Consider the following 17,480-nt stretch of genomic DNA (forward strand, 5'->3'; position numbering starts at 1 on the left):
TGTGCGGTGGTTTGAGCATTCTTTGGGATTGCCTTTCTTAGGGATTGGAATGAAAACTGACCTTTTCCAGTCCTGTGGCTGCTGCTGAGTTTTTTTCCAAGTTTGCTGGCATATTGAGTGCAGCACTTTCACAGCATCATCTTTAAGGATGTGAAATAGCTCAACTGGAATTCCATCACATCCACTAGTTTTGTTCATAGTGATGCTTTCTAAGGCCCACTTGACTTCACATTCCAGGATGTCTGGCTCTAGGTGAGTGATCACACCATCGTGATTATCTGGGTCATGAAGATCTTTTTTGTACAGCTCTTCTGTGTATTCTTGCCACTTCTTCTTAATATCTTCTACTTCTGTTAGGTCCATACCATTTCTGTCCTTTATTGAACCCATCTTTGCGTGAAATGTTCCCTTGGTATCTCTAATTTTCTTGAAGAGATCTCTAGTCTTTCCCATTCTGTTGTTTTCCTCTATTTCTTTACATTGATTGCTGAGGAAGTCTTTCTTATCTCTCCTGGCTATTCTTTGGAACTCTGCATTCAAATGGGAATATCTTTCCTTTTCTCCTTTGCTTTTTGCTTCTCTTCTTTTCACAGCTATTTGGAAGGCCTCCTCAGACAACCATTTTGCCTTTTTGCATTTCTTTTCCATGAGGATGGTCTTGATTCCTGTCTCCTGTACAATGTCATGAACCTCCATCCATGGTTCATCAGGCTGTTTATCAGATCTAGTCCCTTAGATTTCTCACTTCCACTGTGTAGTCATAAGGGATTTCATTTAGGTCATACCTGAATGGACTTGTGGTTTTCCCTACTTTCTTCAGTTTAAGTCTGAATTTGGCAATAAGGAGTTCATGATCTGAGCCACAGTCAGCTCCCGGTCTTGTTTTTGCTGACTGTATAGAGCTTCTCCATCTTTGGCTGCAAAGAATATAATCAATCTGATTTTGGTGTTGATCATCTGGTGATGTCCATGTGTAGAATATTCTCTTGTGTTGTTGGAAGAGGGTGTTTGCTATGACCAGTATATTCTCTTGGCAAAACTCCATTAGCCTTCGCCCTGCTTCATTCCGTACTCCAAGGCCAAATTTGCCTGTTACTCCAGGTGTTTCTTGACTTCCTACTTTTGCATACCAGTCCCCTATAATGAAAAGGACATCTTTTTTAGGTGTTAGTTCTAAAAGTTCTTGTAGGTCTTGATAGAACTGTTCAACTTCAGTTTCTTCAGCGTTACTCGTCGGGGCATAGATTTGGATTACATGATATTGAATGGTTTGCCTTGGAAACGAAGAGAGATCATTCTGTCATTTTTGAGATTGCATCCAAGTACTGCATTTTGGACTCTTTTGTTGACCATGATGGCTACTCCATTTCTTCTAAGGTATTCCTGCCCACAGTAGTAGATATAATGGTCATCTGAGTTAAATTCACCTATTCCAATCCATCTTAGTTCGCTGATTGCTAGAATATTGACATTCACTCTTGCCATCTCCTGTTTGACCACTTCCAATTTGCCTTGATTCATGGACCTAACATTCCAGGTTCCTATGCAATATTGCTCTTTATGGCATCAGACCTTGCTTCTATCACCAGTCCATCCATAACTGGGTATTGTTTTTGCTTTGGCTCCATCCATTCATTCTTTCTGGAGTTATTTCTCCACTGATCTCCAGTAGCATATTGGGCACCTACTGACCTGGGGAGTTCATCTTTCAGCGTCCTATCTTTTTGCCTTCTCATACTGTTCATGGGGTTCTCAAGGCAAGAATACTGAAGTGGTTTGCCATTCCCTTCTCCAGTGGACCACATTCTGTCAGACCTCTCCACCATGACCTGAGTGTCTTGGGTGGCTCCAAAAGTATGGCTTAGTTTCAATCACCTTAGAACATTCCAATTGGACTGAAGTCATGTTAACTGTGTCCGGTCCACTTTCACTGCTGTTCCTATACAAAACTGCATTTTCAGCCAGTGTGCTCAAAACAAAGAGCTAACAAGCTGAACTGAGCAACACCCCTTCCTGCTCAACAGCTGCCCTCAAACTGACAATTGTGTCAAGAAAACAATGGCTCACAATAGAATAACTCAGAGGGGCAGTTTGCATTGCTCTTGCTCTGCACTTGGAAATTTAAATTTGTATCCTATTTCTTTTGTTTGCTTTAAAATTAATTGTGTAACATTGACCACTGTTCTCTTTCATTTGAGATCACTTATTGCCTGCTTTTGAATGTTAAAATGTTCCCTTTCTCTTATGAACTGATGTTTACAGCGAAGCTGAATTCAGCCTCTGTAGCCCGACACTGAATTAAATCTTGGAGGCAGAGTTCTGGGTGAAGAAGTAAAGAATAGTTTTATTGTGTTGCCAGCAAAGAGGGCCACAGTAGTCTAATGCTGCCAAAACTGTGCCCTGACCTGGATGGGGCAGTGAGGAGTTTTATAGAAATGTTTCAAAGAGGGCATGATCAGATCGTGGACATACTTCTGATTGGTTGGTGGTGAAGTAATTGGGAGTCAGAATCATTACCCTTCTGGTTCCAACTGATCTGGGGTTACGTGCTTGTGGGCAACACTCATTCCACCTGATGGGAGTTTCAGTATCTGCAAAACAGCTCAAAGATGGATTCTTTACCACTGAGCCACTAAAGAAACCTATTCAAAATATTATTTTAACCTGTAATCAACATAAAATTTGTTATTAATGGGATATTTTACATTCTTTTTTTCATACCAAGCAGATGAAATCTAGTTAGTCTTTTGCTCTTGCAGCTTCTCTGAATTTGGACTAGACATCTTTCACATGCTTTAACAGCCCCAGCTGTCTCATAACTACTGTACTGGACTATGCTGCTCTAAGGAGTTGCAAGGTTAAAAATAGAGGGTTTCTAGTCTCATAGAGAGGAGATAAAAAATGTACATTATCATCATTCAAGGCAATAGGAAAGAACAAGTGCACAAAATGGGACTAAGCCTCGCCCTGTGAAACTCCTTGTATTGTTTGTGGGGATTTGGGACATAGAATGGGGATGGGGAGTATCTGGGGCAGATGAAAGGCGAGTATTGGGAGAGGCAGATAAAAAAAAATCCACGTGGGAGGACTAACTGGAGTGATTTAAATACCAAGTACTCAAACACAAGAGCCCGAGGATCCCAGCCTGTTCCTCTCACACGCTCACCACCACCTCGAATCAGCCTGCACTCAGGGAGGCTTCTTCTAGTTGAAATCACTGAAGGGTGGCATTTCATTTCCTACCTCTGTGGTGCCTTCACCTGCATCTCTGCCTTAGGAAAGGATGGGGAGACTTCTGTCCGCATCCTTAGTTCCTTCCTTGGCCACTCAGCTGAGGGAAAGCAGCTGACTTCTACACCCGTGCTTTTGTACTTCTTTTAGTTCTCTTTACCCCTTCTGGCAGTTAATTACTTTCTACTGGTTAATCATTCTTTGAATTAAACTTGCCTTGTTCAAGTAACTGGGGTGGCTTTTGTTTCCTGTTTGAACATTGACCAATATTCTCATTCACTCTCTCTTTAAAAATTACTCTTGTTCTCCTTGTTGTTTTTATTCAGTTTTAGAAAGGAGGCCAGGACAAAATGCCTCTATTTCACATTTAAGCAGATGTGCTCTGGCTTCATTGTGCATGCAGCAAGCTTGCTCATGTTCTACTCATGTGCCTTGGGCCTCAGGGCTTCAGTGTGGCCACCTACTTCCAGCTGATGACATCTGACATATGACGAGATGCATATGAAAGGAGTGATCTCAGTGAATCCAGACTCTTGCATCTTCCCATACATAGAAAAGTGTTGAATTCCTTAAAGTGGGAGTCTTGTTTTCTTTTAATAACAGCAAGCTTTTGATGTTCAGACTACCACTCCTTTTTTGCAAAACTTCTGTATAAACCGGCCCCTTCCCTTCCTTGCCTCTTCAGAGCAGTTTTCTCAGGGTTACTTGAGATGCTATTGTCACGTGAGTGTATGCTCCAAACAAAAATTTGGAGTGACGGACATTAAAGCCCCCTTGGCGGGTCACAGCTCTCCGAGGACAGACCGTGTTATAGCTCTCGGGTCTCGAACGGACCGTGTTATAGCTCTCAAATAAATCAGTGTTACAGCTCAGTGTTACAGCTCTATTTATTTAGATAATAGCAGGAAAATCCATCTTTGAGGTGTGAGGGCACGTTGATCCAGAGACCGGAAGAGAAGATCGCCCCATCGCGCGCGAGAGAGGGAGGGAGCAAAAAGGGGGGAAGAGGGCTTTGGCTCCTCGTTTTATATGTTTCTCTGTCTCTGGGCCTGCCTTATGTAAATTGGGCTTAGGCTGGAGCGTGTTTGTTTTACCTGAGGTTCTCACTCCGGTCCTCGGACCTTCCTTTGTTCTATTTTCGAGGTCTTTCCCTTCCAGGTCTTTTAGCCATCGCCATTTTGGACTCTTTTCCCCTGTTCTAACTACCTAACATTCCCCCCTCAAGAGATGGGAGGCCCAATTCTTTGGGAATAGGGGCGTCGAGGTCTCTCTGGCTATTTCCTGCTGAACTGGGATGGCGAGGGGCATTGGGCCTCCCCCTCTTGCTAGTCTCAGGCCTCAGAGTCCTTATAGCGGTGTCCATCTAAGGGTGACTGATGTTTTCTGTGGTTGGCTGTAGTTTTATCTTTGCTGAACTGGCGCTGCATGTCGTAGCTTGACCTGGGCAGAGACAAGACAGGTTAGACAATTGACAGTACATGGAACAATCATTAGCAGCATCAGTATGGCATAACAAGGACTAGTAGGGGCATTAGCCAATTTTAAATTCACATCACCAGGATAGCTCAAGTCCCTCCTTGTTCAGGGATCAGAAGATCTATCTCCTGTCTGTTTTGGAGTATTATTTTTGTCAAGCTGTGTTGGCTTTTTAGAGTTGTCTTGAGAAATCTTATCCCTGGAGACCAGATTTTGGGGTTGTTTATTAGAAGGGCACTCATTTGTAGTTCTGAATAGGTATCCGAGATCTCCCAGGGGCTCACAGGTATATTGAGCGTCCTCTTCTGTTTTCTTCCACGGCTTGACTCGTGATTAGTGAATCCAGGAGTCATGTCCTGGCACCTTGACCGCTGTGGGAGTAGAAAGTATTACAGGGTAGGGGCCCTTCCATGTGGGCTGGAACTGAGCCTTTGGGGACACATCTTTCCAGACTTTAATTAGGACTGGAGTCCCTGGAGCATATAGTGGCGAGTCTTTAGAGTCTTTTGGGTCCTGGTTCATACCCCACAAGCATATATCCTGTTGGAATTGCCCAACGGCCATGGTATAAGACTGGAGGGTCTGAACCTCTGGATCTAGGAAGAGGTCATTGACATAAATAGAAGGTCTCCCATATAGCCTCTCATAAGGACTAAAACCAACCTGTTCCTTAGAGGCAATACGGGTACGGAGGAGAGCTATTGGTAAAACCTCCTTCCATCCCAGGGAGGTCTCTTGGGTTATCTTTTTTATTGCTGATTTTAAGAATTGGTAGGCTCTGTTCTACTTTTCCTGAAGACTGAGGCCTCCAGGCACAGTGGAGATAATAAGTAATGCCCAATGCCTTAGAGATTCCTTGGGTGATCTTAGAAGTAAATGACATCCCATTGTCACTTTGTAATGACCTGGGCAGACCAAACCTTGGAATGATTTCATGGAGCAGTTTTTTTTTTTTACCACCTCCTCAGCCTTCTTAGTTCGGGTGGGAAAGCCTTCAATCCATCCTGTGACTGTATCTATCATGACTAATAGGTATTTATATCCTTGAGAAACTGGCATCTGGGTGAAGTCCATCTGCCAGTCCTCTCCTGGATAAACCTCACGTCGCTGGACAGGCTGGGCCAGCTGGGGTCTTCGAGCTCCTTGGGGGTTGTTTAATTGGCAAGTGGGACAAGAGGAGACCACTTGTCTTATAGTTGTTTGGAAGCCTGTTCCTCTGAAAGACCTTTCTAGTAATATTTGGAGGGCCTTTTCTCCTAAATGAGTGGTGGCATGTAAGGAGTTAACCAACTTCCATTGGAGGTTCCCAGGAAGAAAAAGGAGTCCCTCCTTTTGGAACCACCCCATATGATCTTCTTGAAAGCCCTCACTCTTAGCTTTAAGAGTCTCACCTTCAGTATATGAAGGAGTTTCTGGCAAGTTAGTCTGTGGAACTAGGGTGGCAATCCCTATTAGGTCATGGTTCTGTAACGCTGCTCTCTTAGCTGCCTGATCAGCTGCTTGGCTCCCTCGTGCCACTTCAGTGCTTCCTTTTTGATGTCCTTTACAGTGGGAGACTGAAACCTCAGTGGGCAGATGGATTGCCTCTAAGAGTCTAAGGATTTGATCACCGTATTTGATTGGGGACCCTCGGGTGGTCAAATGGCCCCTTTCTTTCCAGATAGCTGCATGTGCATGTAGCACTAGAAAGGCATACTTGGAGTCAATATAAATGGCTATTCTTTTTCCTTTTCCCAGCTCTAAAGCTCGAGTCAGGGCTATGGGCTCAGCTAATTGGGCTGAAGTACCTGGCGGCAGAGGCTTAGCCTCTATGATCTCAAAATTGGAGACTACTGCATATTCGGCTCTTCTTTTTCCATCCAAGACAAAGCTGCTTCTGTCAGTGTACCAGATTTTTTCAGGATTGATCAGAGGATCTTCTGACAATCCCTCTCGGGGTTTTGTCCAGTGGTCCAAGGTTTCTAGACAGGAGTGAAAGGGGAGAGAGCCCTCGGGGGTAGGCAGGAGGGTGGCTGGGTTAAGAACCTCACAAGGGGATATAGTGAGGCCTGGATTTTCCATCAATATTACTTGATATCTGAGGATTTTTTGATCAGACATCCATAAATGGCCTCTCCCATTTAGGAGTTGTTTTACTTGGTGGCTGGTAAAAATAGTTAGTTTGCCCCCAAAGGAGAGTTTTAAAGCATCTTCTATCATGATTGCAATAGCTGCAAGATTTCGAAGGCAGGGGGGCCAGCCTTGGGCGGTTGGATCAAGTCTCTTGGATAAGCAAGCTACAGGCTGGGGCTCAGATCCCAACCTTTGAGTTAACACTCCCAAGGCTATTCCCTCTCTTTCATGGACATAAAGTTGGAATGCTTTTTTTGGATCTGGCAACCTCAAGACAGGTGCCTGAGTTAAGGCCTGTTTTAGTGTAGCCTCTGCCTTCTTTTGAGGAGTTCCCCACATTAGTGGGATTGAATCATCTCGTCCCTTTAAGCTTTTATATAAGTGCTGGGCAATTAGACCATAGTTGGGGATCCAGATTCTACGATACCCAGTTAGCCCCAGGAAAACTCGCAATTGTTTTCGAGTCGTGGGGGAGGGCAACTGGAGGATTCCTTGTGCCCGATCAGAGGACAGCCTCCTGGACCCATGTGTAATCTGAACTCCCAGGTAAGTGATCTTTGTCTCGACCATCTCTGCCTTAGCATGGGAGACTTATATCCCCTTTCTGCCAAAAAGTTTAGAACCTGAATTGCATGTTGTTGGTCACTTTTCTCATCTGGGGAGCAGACTAGTAGGTCATCTACATATTGTAATATTTTCTCATTAGGTCCCAGGTCCAGATCTAGGAGATCCCGGCTAAGGGCCTGTCCAAACAAGTGAGGGCTATCTCTGAACCCCTGAGGTAATCCTGTCCAAGTCATCTGTTGGTGTTTTTCTCCTGGGGCGTCCCACTCAAACGCAAAAAGATATTGGGACTCTTTAGCCAGTGGTATGTAAAAAAATGCATCTTTGAGATCCAAGACTGTAAACCACTTGGCACTGGGTGGGATTTCTCCCAAGATTACATAGGGATTGGGTACTGTGGGGTGGAGGGGGACTACAGCTTCATTTATGATCCAGAGATCTTGAACCATTCGCCTTTTTCTTTATTGAGAGGATTGGGGTGTTACATGGTGAACTGGTGGGAGCCAATAGCCCACAAGCAAGGAAGTTATTTATTAAAGGCTGTAGTCCCTCCTGAGCCTCTATTTTGAGGGGATAGTGTTTCCGGTTAGGAAACCGAGTGGGATCTCGGAGGACAATGATGACCGGTTCAGCTTGGTGGGCTCGCCCAGGAAGCCCCTGATCCCACACCTGGGGGTTAATTTTGTCCTCCCGTAGTCTTTGCTCTCTCTCTATTGGAGGTGTGATGGGTTCCTCAGTAGTAAGCAGAAGCTGTAGGGCCCTAAGGACTGAAAAGCTTCCCATCACAAAGGTGGTCCCCAGTTTAGTGAGTATGTCTCTTCCCATTAAGGGAGTAGGACATTTAGGGACCACCAGAAACTGGTGGGAGAATATCTGTCCATCCCAGCAACAAAGAAGTGCTTGGGTGAATCTTCTAATAGTTGCTTTTCCTGTAGCACCCAAAATGGTACAGGTTTGGGAGGAGAAGGCTCCGGAGTAGGAGATCAAGACAGAGTAGGCAGCCCCTGTGTCAACCAAGAAATTCTCGGACCTTCCTGCCACATCCAGTTGCACCCTTGGCTCCAGCCCCGTGATGATTATCTGTGACAGGCGGGCTGGCTGGAGCGGGCCACTTCAGTCCTCTTGAACCATCGTGAGGGAAGGCTTGGCGCTTGACCTTGAGGCTCTTGGGTCCCCAGGGCAGAGTGCCACCCAATGTCCCAGTTGATGGCATTTGTGGCAAGCTGTTCTAGGAGACTTGTCACGGTTAGGACACTCTTTGGCCCAATGCCCCGCCTGTCTACAGATTAGGCGTTTGCCTCGTGCCTTGTTCTTCAAGGGATCGGGGTGTGCCATAGGGCTTCCCTGGAGGGTGGCCAGCATCTGGGCATGCCTTGTCTCTTTCCTTCTCTCCCTCTCCTGGGCCTTGGCCTCTTTCTCCTGTTCTCTGTTATAAAAGGTATTGGTGGCTGTCTGGATCATCTCATCTAAAGAGGCAGCAGGGTCCTGCTGCTGTAGCTGTTGTAACTTAATTCTGATATCTGATGCACACTGGGACAGGAATTTGTCCTTTAAAATCACTTGTCCTAGATCACAACAGACAACACTGAAATACAAAGGATCATAAGAGACTACTACCAGCAGCTCTATGCCAATAAAATGGACAACTTGGAAGAAATGGACAAGTTCTTAGAGAAGTATAACTTTCCAAAACTGAACCAGGAAGAAATAGAAGATCTTAACAAACCCATCACAAGCAAGGAAATCGAAACTGTAATCAGAAATCTTCCAGCAAACAAAAGCCCAGGACCAGATGGCTTCACAGCTGAATTCTACCAAAAATTTAGGGAAGAGCTAACACCTATCTTACTCAAACTCTTCCAGAAAATTGCAGAAGAAGGTAAACTTCCAAACTCATTCTATGAGGCCACCATCACCCTAATTCCAAAACCAGACAAAGATGCCACAAAAAAACAGAACTACAGGCCAATATCACTGATGAACATAGATGCAAAAATCCTTAACAAAATTCTAGCAAACAGAATCCAACAACATATTAAAAAAATCATACACCATGACCAAGTGGGCTTTATCCCAGGAATGCAAGGATTCTTTAATATCCGCAAATCAATCAATGTAATACACCACATTAACAAATTGAAAGATAAAAACCATATGATTATCTCAATAGATGCAGAAAAAGCCTTCGACAAAATTCAACATCCATTTACGATTAAAACTCTCCAGAAAGCAGGAATAGAAGGAACATACCTCAACATAATAAAAGCTATATATGACAAACCCATAGCAAGCATCACCCTCAATGGTGAAAAATTGAAAGCATTTCCCCTGAAATCAGGGACAAGACAAGGGTGCCCACTCTCACCACTACTATTCAACATAGTTTTGGAAGTGTTGGCCACAGCAATCAGGGCAGAAAAAGAAGTAAAAGGAATCCAGATAGGAAAAGAAGAAGTGAAACTCTCTCTGTTTGCAGATGACATGATCCTCTACATAGAAAACCCTAAAGACTCTACCAGAAAATTACTAGAGCTAATCAATGAATACAGTAAAGTTGCAGGATATAAAATTAACACACAGAAATCTCTTGCATTCCTATACACTAACAATGAGAAAACAGAAAGAGAAATTAAGGAAACGATACCATTCACCATTGCAACAAAAAGAATAAAATACTTAGGAGTATATCTAATAAAGAAACAAAAGACCTATACATAGAAAACTATAAAACACTGATGAAAGAAATCAAAGAGGACACAAACAGATGGAGAAATATACCGTGTTCATGGATTGGAAGAATCAATATTGTCAAAATGGCTATACTACCCAAAGCAATCTATAGATTCAATGCAATCCCTATCAAGCTACCAACGGTATTTTTCACAGAACTAGAACAAATAATCTCACAATTTGTATGGAAATACAAGAAACCTCGAATAGCCAAAGTAACCTTGAGAAAGAAGAATGGAACTGGAGGAATCAATCTGCCTGTCTTCAGACTATACTACAAAGCCACAGTCATCAAGACAGTATGGTACTGGCACAAAGACAGAAGTATAGATCAATGGAACAGAATAGAAAGCCCAGAGATAAATCCACGAACCTATGGTCACCTTATCTTCGACAAACGAGGCAAGGATATACAATGGGAAAAAGACAACCTCTTTAACAAGTGGTGCTGGGAAAACTGGTCAACCACCTGTAAAAGAATGAAACTAGAACACTTTCTAACACCATACACAAAAAGAAACTCAAAATGGATTAAAGATCTAAATGTAAGACCAGAAACTATAAAACTCCTAGAGGAGAACATAGGCAAAACACTCTCCGACATAAATCACAGCAGGATCCTCTATGACCCACATCCCAGAATTTTAGAAACAAAAGCAAAAATAAACAAATGGGATCTAATGAAACTTAAAAGCTTTTGTACAACAAAGGAAACTATAAGCAAGGTGAAAAGACAGCCCTCAGATTGGGAGAAAATAATAGCAAATGAAGCAACAGACAAAGGATTAATCTCAAAAATATACAAGCAACTCCTCCAGCTCAACTCCAGAAAAATAAATGACCCAATCAAAAAATGGGCCAAAGAACTAAACACACATTTCTCCAAGGAAGACATACGGATGGCTAAAAAACACATGAAAAGATGCTCAACATCACTCATTATCAGAGAAATGCAAATCAAAACCACCATGAGGTACCATTACACGCCAGTCAGGATGGCTGCTATCCAAAAGTCTACAAGCAATAAATGCTGGAGAGGGTGTGGAGAAAAGGGAACCCTCTTACACTGTTGGTGGGAATGCAAACTAGTACAGCCGCTATGGAAAACAGTGTGGAGATTTCTTAAAAAACTGGAAATAGAACTGCCATATGACCCAGCAATACCACTTCTAGGCATATACACCAAGGAAACCAGATCTGAAAGAGACACGTGCACCCCAATGTTCATCGCAGCACTGTTTATAATTGCCAGGACATGGAAGCAACCTAGATGCCCATCAGCAGATGAATGGATGAGGAAGCTGTGGTACATATACACCATGGAATATTACTCAGCCATTAAAAAGAATTCATTTGAATCAGTTCTAATGAGATGGGTGAAACTGGAGCCCATTATACAGAGTGAAGTAAGCCAGAAAGATAAAGACCATTACAGTATACTAACACATATATATGGAATTTAGAAAGATGGTAACGATAACCCTATATGCAAAAAAAAGAAAAAGAGACTCAGATGTATAGAACAGACTTGTGGACTCTATGGGAGAACCCGGGGGTGGGATGTTTCAAGAGAACAGCATCGAAACCTGTATATCTAGGGTGAAACAGATCACCAGCCCAGGTTGGATGCATGAGACAAGTGCTCAGGCCTGGTGTACTGGGAGGACCCAGAGGGATGGGGTGTAGAGGGAGGTGGGAGGGGGGACCGGGATGGGGAATACATGTAAATCCATGGCTAATTCAATGTATGACAATAAATAAATAAATAAATAAAAGCTTACTATGCCCTAAAAAAAAAATAAATAAATAAAATAAAATCACTTGTCCTTCGTAAGAGTCTAAGTCCAAATTGGTAAACTTTTGGAGGGCCTCTTTTAGCCTTTCCAGAAAGGCAATGAGGTTCTCATTGGACTCCTGAGTTATTGCTGAGACCCGGGCATAGCTGATTACTTTTTGCTGGGCTGCTTTCAGTCCTGCCTTTATACAGATTAGAAAATGATCTCTTTCCCAGATGTGCTCAGGGTCATTATAATTCCAGTTAGGATCAGAGGAGGGGACTGCAGTTTCCCCTACTGGGTATCTATCGCTTGACATGTGAAGCCCTGTTGCATACCTCCGGGCTTCTTTTAAGGCCCTAGTATGTTCAGGGTCAGATAAAGTTTGACTAAATATGACCATGATGTCCTTTCATGTCAAGTCAAAGGCCAAGGTAATATGTTGGAACATATCTATGTATTTGCCTGGGTCATCTGTATAGCTTCCCAGGTCTTGTTTGATCTGTCTTAGTTCTAAGAGGGAGAAGGGTTTATGGACGTGGGTTGGTCCGAATTCTCCTCCAGTTTCAACTAAGGGACATACTCGAGCTTGCTTTTGTGGAGGGGGTGCTCCTGGATATGAGGGCACGCTTGGATACAAGGAAGCAGCACCAGGCACCTCGGGAGCTGTGGGAGGTGAGCCTTCACGGGGTGGGGGTGGGGGGATTCCTTCCCTTAGCTGCCTGTGCCTGACACCATTTGCCTAGTGGGCTCCCTTTTAGGGCGCACAATAATCCCATACTTAAGACAGAGTTCCTTCATATCTCTCAGTCTGAAAAAAATTTGGACATAGAGGATCTCTGTCCATTTCCCTTGTCTTTTGCAGAATAATTCTAATTGCAGGATGGTATTGTAATTTAAAGTCCCATCCTCGGGTCAGTGTTCCTCGTCCCTCAGTGGATACCGTGGCCATGCAGTGGCACAAAAGAATTTTAAACGACTCCTCCTCAGAGTTAGAGGATCAAACAGCTTCCAGTTGTCAAGGATGCATCTCAAGGGCATCTGCCGGGAAGTGGATTGGTTATTTCCCATCTGAAAAACAGTCATGTTAGGGAGGAAAAGGAAAAGAAAAAACTAACATGCTTTTTGAAGCTTATCTTACCCAGTACTGTGGCAACCTGAGAGCCAGGCATCCCTGGGTCAGGATGCAGATCTCCAGGCAGGCTGAGGTGTGACAGCCTCCTAGAGATCGAATCCCCAGGCAGGTCGAGGCGTGACGACCTGCTGGGGCCCTTGGGACTAGAGGATCCCTGAAAGGCTGAGGCGTGACAACCTTTCGAGGACCAGATCCCTAGGCAGGTCAAGGCGTGATGACCTCCTGGGACCCCCGGACTGGAGTTTGGGCGTCCCCAACATCTCCAGTGTGACCAGTGCTGGGTAGAACTAAGGGGTTGTAACTCATTGCTAGTTTGTCCACTGTGGATGGGAAGATACCATGATATAAGCTCATCCTACCTACTACTGTGGCAACCTGAGAGCCAGGCGTCCCCGGATCAGGATGCAGATCTCCAGGCAGGCTGAGGCGTGACAGCCTCCTAGAGATCGAATCCCCGGGCAGGTCGAGGCGTGACGGCCTCCCGGGAATTGAGCCCCTGGGCAGGTCGAGGAGTGACGACCTCCTGGGACCCTTGAGACTAGAGGATCCCCGAAAAGCTGAGGCGTGACAACCTTTTGAGGACCAGATCCCTAGGCAGGTCAAGGCATGATGACCTCCTGGGACCCCTGGACTGGAGTTTGGGCGTCCCCAAGATCTCCAGTGTGACCAATGCTAGGTAGGACTAAGGTTGGGTATTATACAGTTCTTCCCTCCCAAGGCCAGCTATTTTCTGGTTATCCCTCTAGTAGATTATAGAGGCAACATTGTGGGCCGGATGGGGCTGAGGAAAGGAGCATGAAACAGGAAGGAAGGGGGACAGAGCACAACCTTTGGAAGAATGACAGCATCAGAGCATAACATAAACCGATTAAAGTCAATTGGGTCCAATCAAGCAAACTTTAATCCCCAATCTGTAAGCCAAAAGACACACCCAGAGGCGGCAGAACAGCCCTAAAGCACTGTCAGCAGAGGGAGGAGTGGGTGGTTTTCCAATGGCTGGGATGGTCTTCCCGCTCATTAGCATATGAATTCGCCCCGCTCGCAAAATTTAGTTAGGCCACGTTCCATGGCCGGTACCCTGTAGAATGGGCGCTTCTCTCTGAATCCTAGCAAACCCACCTCCCACTTATCGCTTTGTCTCTCATTGAATGTTTGTAATAAGACCTCAGAGCCTGAGCCGGACATCCTGGATTTTGGTCGGGCTAGAGTCCCAGGAGAAAGAGCTGAAGAAAAAGAGGAAAAAGCAGTGGGAAAAACGTGCCAAGGAATCCCCTTTATAGCCTGCTGGAAAATTTGCTAGATATCTGACCGGTGCTCACAGTTTTTATTGGCCTGATTCTTGGAACAGAGAGGAGTAGGGACAGAAGAACCCCCACCGGCTTGGGTAACAGCTACTGGGGCTCAGCAGAGAGTGCCTTTGGGACATACTAAAGAAGAGCCTCTCCAGAGGCCCTTAATTCACCCATTGCCGCCCGCCTGTTCGCGGGGGGTTCAAAGAAACGAGAAATGAGAGACTGTAACGGAATTAAGATTGTTAGGCATGTCCCTCCAGCCCTAGGAGTGAGGACCTCCTACCTTAGCCGGAGGTCTTCTGGAATCTGAGGCTGAGCTGCGTGGGCTTTCTGCTGAGTTCGGTTTTCGCTGCCCGGGTTTCCAACACGATGGGCCTTCCCCTGCGCTGGGTTTTCTCCGAGTTGTGCTTGTACCTCGGGAGCTTCGCTGAGCTGGGCTCCTGCTGCGCTTGGCCCCTTCCGCGTGGAGGTTGTTTCAGCCAGGTTTTATCCGACTCACGGCCCCACAGATGTCACGCGAGTGTATGCTCCTTGGTTCTTTGTCTCGTCACAGCAAAGATTTGGAGTGACGTACATTAAAGCCCCCTGGCGGGCCACAGCTCTCAGAGAACGGACCGTGTTACAGCTCTTAAATAAACCAGTGTTACAGCTCTATTTATTTAGATAATAGCAGGAAAATCCACCTTTGAGGCGTGAGGGCACGTCGATCCAGAGACGCGAAGAGAAGATCGCCCCATCGCGAGGGAGAGAGGGAGGGAGCAAAAAAGGGGGGAAGAGGGCTTTGGATCCTCTTTTTATATGTTTCTCTGTCCCTGGGCCTGCCTTATGTAAATTGGGCTTAGGCAGAGCATTGTTTTACCTGAGGTTCCCACTCAGGTCCTGGGAACTTCCTTTGTTCTATTTTCTCGGGCTTTCCCTTCCAGGTCTTTTAGCCACCGCCATTTTGGACTCTTTTTCCCTATTCTAACTACCTAACACTATCTCCCAGGTTTGAAGTCCTAAAAATTCCCACCAAATATAACTCCCACCAACCTAACCCTCAACTTTTAGGTAGTGAACAATTTTTAAGTCCACAGCCTGACACTGCAAGTTCACTGGGATGGTATATGTTAGACTACAGGTGATTCACCATATATAAAATTTCTATAGATCATTAGTTATAAAACCAAACCATCTATCACAAGCTGAAGAAAATGAATTGTTCTCTTTAAAATCCTTAATGTCCCTTGAAGCTGTGAAAACATGTTGCTAAAACATCTGTTTGGTTTATTTACTTCAGTCTAATCATCAGTCAGTTCAGCCAGAAACATGTTTGCTGAATACCCAGGGGACCGATGAAACTTACTCACTCTGCTGCTGCTGGGACACATCTGCCATCTAGCCACCTTCAGGATAAACTGAAATAAGCATAGCACCACATTCCCTAAGCTGTTGTGAGGATAATTCCTAAATATTGTTGTGAGACACATGGCACATAGGGAAGTGTTATACAAATGTTAAATAACAAACGTGGCATACACTATTTCAAGGTACCCAGCAGAGACACACGGAGCTGTATCAGTGCTTAGAACTGGTGCTATTTTTCTCCCGTGTACCACTGATTAAAAAGATACTGTATCCAGTAGGTTTCCTGGGCACTTGGCTTTATTCTAAATGTGAATAGTTCCTGATCTTGGTGGTACCTTTGTTTTGCTTAAGAGGCCTGATCACATAGAACTAACAAAACAGCATAAGCTAGAATGGTTAATCGTTCATTGTGTGCTAAGTTGTGTCCGACTCCTAGTGACCCTATGGACTATAGCCTTCCAGGCTCCTCTGTCCGTAGGATTCTCCAGGCAAGAACACTGAAGTGGGCTGTCATTTCCTACTCTAGGGGATCTTCCTGATACAGGAATCAAACCCACTTTTCTTGTGTCTCTTGCATTGGCAGGCAGATTCTTTACCACTAGAGCTACCTGGGAAAGTTAATGTGTTGGATTGCAAATATGACCTGATTCATCATCCCTCCTTGCACCCACCCCTTCACCATGAGACTTTGCAGTGTGGTACTTCCCACCTTGGGAAACCTGTCACTCCTTGACGCTAGGCTCAGCCAGGTGACTTGGCAGACACCTTGCCGGCAAAGGCTTGATGGGGCCTTAGCCTATTTTAGCTTACTCTCCCTTGCATCATCTCTGTCTTTGCTATGAACACCTGGATTAGTTTTCTGGAGGATGACGGGCATGTGAGACAATATTGAGTCACCCCAGATGAAGCTGATCACAATCAGTCAACAGCAAGCCACCCTCCACACATGTGAGTGAGCCCTGCAAATAGCGGAACTACTCAGCTGAGCACAACACATATTATAAACATAGGGATTCATGGGCTAAATTTATGCTTCTTGTTTTAAGTGATTGCACTGTAGGAGGTGTGTAGGCAGTGCTACATGAGTATATAACTTTCCATCAAATGTGGGTTTCCTTGGTGGATCAGCAGTAAAGCATCTGCCTGCAGTGCAAGAGATGCAGGTTCAATCACTGGGTCAAGAAGATCCCCTGGAGGAGGAAACAGCAAATCACTCAAGTATTTTTGCTTGGAAAATCCAATGGACATTTTCCTTGGGCAGAGGAGCCTGAAGGGCTATCATCCATGGGGTCACATAGTCAGACATAACTGAGCATGTATAGGGATCCAAGGTGGACACATCATCCACTAGACACTTCTGCTGAAACATTGCTGCTCCAGCTTCCCGCCTCATCTCCTTGGTGTGGGTTGATACCCTCAGACTTTCTACATGGCTCACCTCTGAGATTTTCCTTCTTCTCAAGAACACCAAAGCTTTTCAACTTTCTCTCCCCTTGACATCGTCTCTCTAGCCTGCTATAAGCCAAATATGGAGGCAAACTGTTCAATCTTATAACTAACTCCTCAGTAAGCTTCCTGCCCCCTTCACCTTTTATAACCAGAGTTCATTATGACACAGCCGGCAGCAACAAAAATATTTCATTACTCTGACAGACAGCGTAAAGTAATTTTTCTTTAACATTCTCTGAGCCATCGTGGGAGCTGGAGAAACACACAGTGGGTGGGAAGAAGCCCATTGATTGGCAGAGACATTTCTAATGTATTTTTTTTTTACACAAAGGGATGCATCTTTAGTTTTCAGAGCATTTGACTCAAGTT

The 17,480-nt window shown here is 44.8% G+C and overlaps 1 long non-coding RNA gene across 1 annotated transcript; it reads right to left on the reverse strand.

The window, feature by feature from the left end:
* Window positions 1–4,057: 4,057 nt before the first annotated feature.
* On the reverse strand, window positions 4,058–14,788 carry LOC139036489 (uncharacterized). The gene is made up of 3 exons (XR_011489252.1): window positions 14,599–14,788; window positions 6,495–6,668; window positions 4,058–4,671 (listed from the first exon to the last, which is right to left on the reverse strand). It is a non-coding gene; the product is annotated as an uncharacterized lncRNA (long non-coding RNA).
* Window positions 14,789–17,480: the final 2,692 nt, after the last annotated feature.

Source organism: Odocoileus virginianus, chromosome 9 (genome assembly GCF_023699985.2).
Source record: "Odocoileus virginianus isolate 20LAN1187 ecotype Illinois chromosome 9, Ovbor_1.2, whole genome shotgun sequence".
In the NCBI taxonomy this organism is placed as follows: Eukaryota; Metazoa; Chordata; class Mammalia; order Artiodactyla; family Cervidae; genus Odocoileus; species Odocoileus virginianus.